The sequence below is a fragment of the Eupeodes corollae genome, chromosome 2, assembly GCF_945859685.1.
Source record: "Eupeodes corollae chromosome 2, idEupCoro1.1, whole genome shotgun sequence".
NCBI classification, from domain to species: domain Eukaryota; kingdom Metazoa; phylum Arthropoda; class Insecta; order Diptera; family Syrphidae; genus Eupeodes; species Eupeodes corollae.
Window position 1 is genome coordinate 103,512,945 of NC_079148.1, and position 8,639 is coordinate 103,521,583.

Below are 8,639 nucleotides of genomic sequence, written 5' to 3' on the forward strand. Positions count from 1 at the left end.
TCCGTGCGTGTTGGTTAGTGCGTTGGACTGTCATGCAAAGGATCTTGGGTTCAATCCCTGCCTGTGTCACCTAACTTTCTTCATGGGAACTGCCTCTTTCGAGGAATTGACAAATCCTCCAAGAGTAATTCTTGTCATGAAAAAAAAGTGCCTTCTCAAATTAGACGTTCGGATTCGGCATATAAACTGTAGGTCCCTTCCATCTCTGACAACATTACTCACACACAGGAATGGTTGAAAGTTGTAAGTCACTAGGCCCTGGTTCCTCATGGACTGTTGCACCACCTAATTTATTTATTTATTTAAATCTTCTTTCAAGCTTAGTAAATTGCTAAAAATGGCCTTAAAATTTTACTAAATCGTTTTAAGTTTTGCGCCATTGTTTTTAACATTGATGTCTCGAGAATAAATGAAGGCATTAACATCAAAGGTATTTTTTTCTATTTTATTATTCTAAAAGTATTGATCTGAAAATAAAGCAATTTTCTTAGAAAAATCCACTTGAAATAAAAACTTTCAAAAAATAGGTAAAAATAAAGTTTTGACCATAATATGTCGCAAAAAAACTGATATTAAAATCAATCTTATATTATGGTAAATATTGTGTCCAATTAACAATTTTTTTTAAAATGGTTTTTTACTGAAGTATCTTCAGAGCACAAAAGGATATTGATTTCAAATATTTTTTATCTTAAAATGTTGTAATTGATAATTTGTAAAACTTTTAAAAATATCAAAAGCGGGCACGAATGGTCAAAAAGTCTTCAGCGTGGATCGCATCCTAGAATCTTCTTTTTTAATTTTTAAGGTTGATTTTGATGATTATTCCCATTTGATCTAAGAAAGTTATTACCTTAATTTTCTTAAATCTTCATCAGTAAAATTAAAAAACGAAGCACTTGTAATGAGTTACGTACAAACATCCTTTACCCCATTTAAAAAAAATAAGAATAAATAAAATATATATAAAACCAAACAAATTTTTTTAAACAGCTTTTTTTTATTTCTACTAACAAAAACAACAACTTAACACTAATGCATTTTGATGTAACAAAATGAAGTCTTTTCTAAATTAAAATCCAATTTTATGGTGTTTGGTATTCACAACCTAACCCTTCAACAGCTTAAGCTTGAGTTTCTTCAACAGCAACAATTTCAATGATTCATTTGGTTCCTGTGGATTGTAGATATCACTGTCGGGCAAATCCCCGAAAATTCCTTCTTCAGATGGAGCAGCTGATACTACTGCCAACATAACAGCAAAGCAAACCAAAAGGGTCTAAAAATATTACAAGAAAAAAAATATTAATTTTCCATTTTGATTTTACAACAAATAAAATTAAATAACTTACAACCAAGATGAACTTCATTGTGAATAGAGGTTTGTGTTGTTTTGAGATTGAACTGAATTGACCAAAGGCAAATGAGTGTCTGTTGTCTAAATCGTCGATTTGGAAACTATTTATACTGAACTTTGCTTCAAATGTTCATTAACCCTCAAATTAAGCAAATGATTTTAGGAATGTATCTTCAAACTTTGAGTCTGAATTTATTTTAGTTGTATATATTATTATGAATGAAATAATGTCAACATACATATACATATGCATAAATAAATATATTTTGATGTAGTGGATTTAAATGTATGAAGTTGAAGCTTTAGTTGGATGAAATAAACAATTAAGTAGTTTGCAAAAAAAAAGATAAAAAAATTGTATATGCTAATTGTTTTAATGATTTCTAATCATGTATTCATAATTTTGTATGTTAGTTTAGCCAATAGTCAAAAAGTGATGCTTGATCAATCGTCTTCGGCCCAGGGCATAATTAGCATGAATTTTTGATTAAGATCAATTTTGTGGACACACCAAAATTCGACCTACATACAATCGGTTCCATTGAAAGGAAGTTCAAAAGAATTTATGAGGTGGTAATATTATAGATTTAATTATGACAGTTATTGATAGTCGGTCTTCAACTCCATCACTTTATTATGACATTTTAGTTGCATGTGAAATTTGCGGTTGCGATGCTTTATGCTATTCTGCTAAGATCAAGAATTGTGGGTTTTGGCGTGTGCGCTGCTCAATAATTTATCATAAGCTTGATTCGAAAACCACACAATAGATTGCGGTTTGCAAATTAGGTCTATACAAAATAAAGAGTTGCATGTTGTTAGAAACTTTAATGGCTTTAGTAAATGTTTTCAAAAATATCATTAATATGCTTTTTATGGACTTGTCGTCTTTTAACAAATCCCGAAAGGATAACTTTTGTCTAAGGAGAGGTGGTACATGGATTTCTTGAATTCTTCGGATTTGACAATTTAAGATTCTCCAGGGTTTTATTTTTTACAATTTTCTTTTTCTGTTTCTTGAAAATTTCATTTCATTAGCAAAATATTGAATAAAGCTTAAAACCAATGATTTTTTCAAAAAAGTTCAACTGATAAATTTTCTTGACACTCATTAGAGTTTGAAGAATCTTGAATGCTGTATTTTCGCACAGAAATTACATTTCTTGTGCTTTCGATATTTTTTTTGGATTCTGTCACAAATTATTGAGAAAAAAAATTAGATTAAAATGTAAAAGAAATTAAAATAATAATTCCCGTAAAAAGTTTAAAACATTGTGATTTTGTTAGTCCTCTGTTAGATTTAAAGTATAACTTAACTTAAACAAAGGTTCTTGTCTTTTTTACAGACGACAAAATATACAAATGAAAAATAATATTTACATCTAAGCAAAATAATGCCAGGGTATACAAATATTTTGATCTACTACTTTTTAAATATCTTGAAGGAGCTTTTATTCCTAAGTTAGGTTAGTTTAGGTTAAGGTGGTTAGCGGGAGAACCAACATACTTAGGGCAATAGTTGGTCCGTTTTGATACGACGTGTTAAGATCTACCTTAATAGTTGAAACAGTCACTAGGATAATTGTAGTAATAGTCTTCCAGGTGGAGTCTTCGCCTTTGTGAAAGGGCCGGACATGAACATAGAAAGCTAGACACTGTCTCCTCTTCTTCTTTATTAATGCAACTTCTGCAAAAGTCGTTTGCTAGAGCTCAAAAAGCAGTGTTCTGTAAGAACTCCTATAACGGAGTTAATTTGCAATCTACCAACCGATATAACATTTACCAAATTAGATTAATTGATCGAGAAGTGGTTGTATTAAACCGTCTGTGATTTTCTTTCTTTATGGAATCATGCTTTAGAATAAGTTTAAAAGTAGCGGTATGTTGAATTTGTTGCCCATCAAAATTAAAGTTACATTTTTTTGCAAGTTAGTCAGCTTTGAAATTTCCTGGAATGTCTCAACGACCCGGCACTAAAATAAGGTGCATTTTGAACTTCTCCGCCATCTCTACAAGAAATGATGGACACGTTTGAGCTGTTAGTGAGTTTATTGAGACAAAGTCTAATGGTTTTCGGACAGCTTAGCTATCCCAGAAGAGGCGTATCCGTAGTCGATATTACATTTTCTCTGAGCTAGAACAGTGGTTTTTTTGATGGTAAGAAGTTCACCTTGAACACGCTACAGTGATTGGAGAGACGAAATGAGGGACATAGATTTAGTCCGTCGGAGTTCACGCCTCCACCAACCCCGACATTGGGTTTTGATCCATCTTTCATTCCTACAAATAAAATCGGAATTTTACCAAATTTCAATGCTTTGGCTTTGGACCTTCGTACAAATAAAGGTTCTGCTGCAGTTAAGGTGAACGGTGAATAACTAACAAGAAATTATCCGAATAAATGATTTAATTATAACATAAAGAATTTTATAAAGTTGAGGCACTCAAGGGAATATGAATACCCTTAGAACATTTACGGTTAAACACAGTGCGAGTATTAGGAAAATAGGGAAGGATGATAGAGGAGATATCGGGGCACATTGGTCGTAAAATTTTGAATATTGAAATAGGGGGGGAAAACAGAGTTTTTTTTATAATACACAGATACTCAAGGGGATATTACTACCCTTATTATGCAGAGGCACAGTGTGAGCACTAGGAAGAGGAAGGATTGGTTTTGAATTCCTAAATATGGCAATGACTAGGAAAGACAGATTGTGGTAAGGCATTCCACATTCGCGTAGTACGGCTAAAGAACGAATCTCTGTATTTGATAGCACAGCCGAAGTTGGGCTCGAGGGTATACTGATGAGCCATTCCTAGAACCTCGAGTATTACGGTTGAACTGTTTAAGGGAAGGCATGCAACTGGCTATTTCACTAGAGCATAAGCCGTTAAAATAACGATAAAAAAGGGTCAAACAAGAGACCTTACGACGATGTTCAAGCGAATTAAATGAACTTATGATGATATTATCATCTATAAATTTAAATACTCTATGTTCAATACTATCCAAGAGACTTAAGTAAGTTGCAGGAGCACCAGCCCAGAGATGGGAGAAGCTTTGGACGTATGTAAGTCTTGATGATAATAGCCAGATCAGAAGGGGTGAAATATTTCTTGCATCGCCTAAGGAAACCCAAACACCTTGCGGCATTTTTGGGGCATTGCGTATGTGGTCATTCCACAAGAGGTGGTTGGTGGCACACATACCGAGAATATCAAGATGTTCAGTCTCATTGATGCAAGTGCCATCCATGGATAATGACAATATAGGTATATCTCGCTTTAACGATACAAGACAGCATTGGGTTTTCGAAGCATTAAATTCCACGCGGTTTTTTAATCCCCATTGAACAATGCTGTTTAGATCGGAATTTAATGAGCTGATCATATTTTGTCGTTGCAGTTCCACATCAGAAGAAGAGGGATGTGAATCTGGAAACGAATATGAAAAGCTAAGAGTACTATCGTCAGCGAAACAATGTATTGGATTAGATGTTGCAGACAGGAGATCATTAATAAAAATGAGAAAGAGTGTTTGGAGATAAAACAGAGCCCTGGGGCACACCAGCATTTATTTTATGGTTTTCAGACTTGAATCCATCCAATATTCTCGATGAGTCGTTAAAAAAAGAATTTCTATACTTAACATACCCATTTAGATTAAATTCCAAATGATCGGAATCTTCACCTATCTGAGTTTCACTTAATGCCAAAATAGCTGGTCTGTGTGTCTCAGTGTGGACATATGTCACATAGAAATTCTTTCTAAGACCACGAATGTTGCTGAAATCCACCCTGAATTCACTAAACATTCCAATATTTAAAATGTACAAAACACAATTCGGAAAATTACCTAATTAGAATCAAATATGAACTTTTCAATATCAGATTTCCACTTGTGTTATGCCTTAGTGAAATTCCGACAATTACAAAAATACGCTTCTGTACGTTATATTTTATTTTGTATTGCAAAGAATTTTTGTTAGTCCGAATTTTATCTGAAGATTTTGCAAGTAAATTTTTAAAGTTTCAATTTGTCATTTGGCTTAAAATCAATACATCGCTAAGTCCCACGTACATCAAACAAAAAATATTTGGATTATTATGTTTACAAAATTGGAGGAGCTGTAAGTCTGGCGGTATATTTTCAAAACAACGCTCGAATGAATCGCTTCAAAAAGTCATCTGTGTATAATAAAATCTCATGTCTGGCATCTCGTGAAACAACCGTGTTTCCATTAGTTTCCTTATATAAAGCCTCCACATTGCGCTGATAAAGTTTAATAGATTTGGATGCAATACTAGTGAGCTTAAATATGCATAAGCTACGTAACAATTTTCATTCCGATGACATCGAAACCACATTGCAGGTCTGTCTATTTATAACACCTTTTTCCATTTCCATGTCATTGTAGAGCCGATGACTACCCAACCCACTCTTTTGATGGAAATCTTCATTTAATCAAGTCTTATTCAAGTTTTAATCAACCAACTTAACCATCAACTAGTTATAGAGGTATTTTTGATTTCTTTATATTCATTGCATGCATCATCAGAAGATCAGAAAATAGCAACGAGTATTTCCTAAAACAAGTGATTGAAATGCTAATATTGACCTAATTTTCCAAATTATGATAAAACTTTTTCTGACAACATTTTTCCAAACCCGATAACTATTCAAATTTGGTTATAATCAACAGTATAAAATTATTAATAATTCAAGAATCCCTAAGTCGTCATCAGACATCATAAAACTTGTTTAAGAATTAAAATATAAATTTCAAGAATTTCACTTAACAAAACAAACAATATTTTTGTTTATTTATTTTGTTTTTCTTATGATATTCAAGTTCAGAATATTTGTGCCTTGGTTTTAATGGATAACTGTTCTTGTAGTAAAATTCCATGATTATTTAAAGAGAGGTATCGACATTTTATTTGAAAATTAAATTCTTGTTTTTTTTTTATCACACCAAATATAAACAAAATTATACATAATCTCACATCATTATTGTAGCCAGCAAAATATATGTATGGAGATGCTTTGAGATGTAGCCTAGTAACACAAGAACGACTAATCTATTCGTCTTTCAAAATTCAATACTTTTTTTAGTTATTTTTATTCGAATAAATTAATAGATTTTTTTTCAACGAGTTAACCAGTTGTTGATGGTTAAACTTCCGCTGAAATTGAGATTGAGACATCTACTTCCGAATAAACAGCTGATTGACAGGGCCGAACTAAGTTGAGTTTTGAAGTCGGTGAAGGTAATTTTTCTTTTCCCAGGGCTCTTTTATTGAACACTTAGTTTAATTAACGGAATAATATTATTTCTACGCATTCCGTATTAAAGAATTTTGCATTTGTTTTTATTGTGACTGCGGTTTTGGGGTCAAAGACACTTGAAATAATATTTAGAATGTCGATGCACTTGAGGAATATAGTTATTTATGATAATAGGATTCTTGATATCTGTTGCTAATGACACATAGTAAAATCATTAATTTAAATTTGTATTCATTAGAATTATTATGAATCATATCATAAGATTAAAAAATTCGTATACTTATTAAATCAAGGCAGGTAGAAAATTTAAATTGGACCTCTTGATGAATCATCTCACAGTTGATATGTTTTCGCAAATTATAATATCTCATTCATACTATTCATGATATAGTTTTTTAAAAGACTTGTAGTTTAATAGAAGAATTTAGATAAGTGTTACTTGCAATTTTTAAATAATAAATAAAAGCCGTTTTTACCAAAAAAAAATTCTGAAATTGGTATGAAATTAAATTCATTACTTTTAAAATATTTTTTTATTTAATACTTAACAAATATTTCTGAAAAAAAACTGATTTTTATTTATTTTTAACCCTTCTATCAAATTTCATCTAAATGCAAGAGATTATATTATTCTATCACTTACAAAAATGTTAAACATACGACACAGGATGCTTCGAAAAATAAAGTATTGTTAAATAAATTTAACATATAATGTTATTGTAATCGGTCGAGACTAAGAATTTTGACATTGCTCGATGTTTCAAGGTCCCTAGAATCAGAATCAACATATTTACAGAGATGTTAGCCGTACGTTTGGGATACCAATTTTTGTAGTCGATATCTCAAAAACTAGAAGAGATATAGACTTTAAATAATTTTTTTTTTTACCAGATAATATCATGAAGATGCGGAAAAAACTTTCAAAATAATTAAATTGGTGTTTTAATAAAGCAATTTAAAAAAAAATGGTTGACCCTTAATATCTCACAAACCAATGAAGCTAGAGACTTAATATTAAATAAGTATAATTTATAAAAAAAATAATCAACTGTCTATTTGTCACTTTGAATATTTTTCGAACAAGGAACGATGTATAACTTTCAAAATAATTTTATACATCGAAAATAAACGTTTTTGACATCTGGTTAAATTTAAAATTGACTTTTTTTCAAAAAATAAATACCTACAAAAATTATTAACAATTGATTTTCTACCAGAATATTTTGGCAACAAATTAAGATATTGGATTCAATATAGATTTTGCTTCTAAAAGTTACTGTTGCTAACTTTAAATCCGATTGACTACACTACTTCTGAAAATGGCTAAATTTGATTTTTCAATCATATATCTCGAAGATAAGTAATTTTTAAAATTTTTCATTTTATTCAAATAATTGTTATAAATATTAGAATATATTTTATATAAAATCCATTGGGCTGTTTTTTTTTTAATAAAAAATAAAAACCTTCCAAAAATAAAACTTAAATTTAAAAAAAAAAATAATTTTGACTCCAATATCTCGAAAAAAATTACAGTATTAACTTCAAAATCATTTGATTCTGTACAAAATGTTAATATTTATATAATTTTTGGGAAAAATTCGATTGACATTTTATTACAAAATCGAAAACTTGCAAAAAATAACTAAGGGTTCAAAACACTGTATTTAAAATACTGTATCTAAAAATTCTGTACTTCAAAATACAGTATGTACAAAATACTGCAAAATCAAAATGCTGTATCTCAAAATTCTGTATCGCAAAATTCTGTATATCAAAATTCTGTATTTCAAAATGCTGTAAATAAGGTTAAAAAATAATAAATTGTTGTGTAGCCTTATTTACAATATTTTGAAATAAAGAATACTTTTTTTAAAAAACCATAATAATAATTTTGTATAAGCATAATGTTTTAATATGCTCCCTTGAACAATATCATATGTACAGTGGTGGACACAAATTTAGCACACTTGTTAATGAAAATATAAA

The 8,639-nt window shown here is 30.4% G+C and overlaps 1 long non-coding RNA gene across 1 annotated transcript; it reads right to left on the reverse strand.

The window, feature by feature from the left end:
- Positions 1-980: 980 nt before the first annotated feature.
- LOC129948180 (uncharacterized) lies at positions 981-1,522 on the reverse strand. Its single transcript, XR_008781840.1, has 2 exons — positions 1,353-1,522; positions 981-1,279 (listed from the first exon to the last, which is right to left on the reverse strand). It is a non-coding gene; the product is annotated as an uncharacterized LOC129948180 (long non-coding RNA).
- Positions 1,523-8,639: the final 7,117 nt, after the last annotated feature.